Here is a 491-nt window from a genome sequence, read left to right on the forward strand (position 1 = left end):
TTCTCCTCCAGAGTAGCAGCAAGTGTGCAGCATTAAGAAAAAAAATTAAGCTTGGAGATGCCGGGTATCGATCCCGGTACCTCTCGCATGCTAAGCGAGCGCTCTACCATTTGAGCTACACCCCCGACAAGATACGTCCTGATGGTAGCGGGATTCATCCTTAAATCGAACCATGCACTGCAATTGTGTTAGACAACTGAAGAATTATATCAAGCACACACAGCATATTTTATATCCTAGTTTTGAAAAATGGTCAAAAAATAAAATAATCCGAGGTTTCGACGAGGCTCGAACTCGTGACCTTCTGCGTGTTAAGCAGACGTGATTTTTTTTTTTTTTTTTTATCTTTTATTAATAAAATAACAACTACATACACTAAAATCCAGAATGTACAATTAAAAGATAATTATGTAAGTATTTATAAGAAATTAGCTCGATATAGAAGGCCTTTAAATACGAAATCGAAAAGTAAGGCCCAATTCAAGTTTGGT

The sequence above is a fragment of the Lottia gigantea genome (assembly GCF_000327385.1).
Source record: "Lottia gigantea unplaced genomic scaffold LOTGIsca_1, whole genome shotgun sequence".
NCBI lineage: Eukaryota > Metazoa > Mollusca > Gastropoda > Lottiidae > Lottia > Lottia gigantea.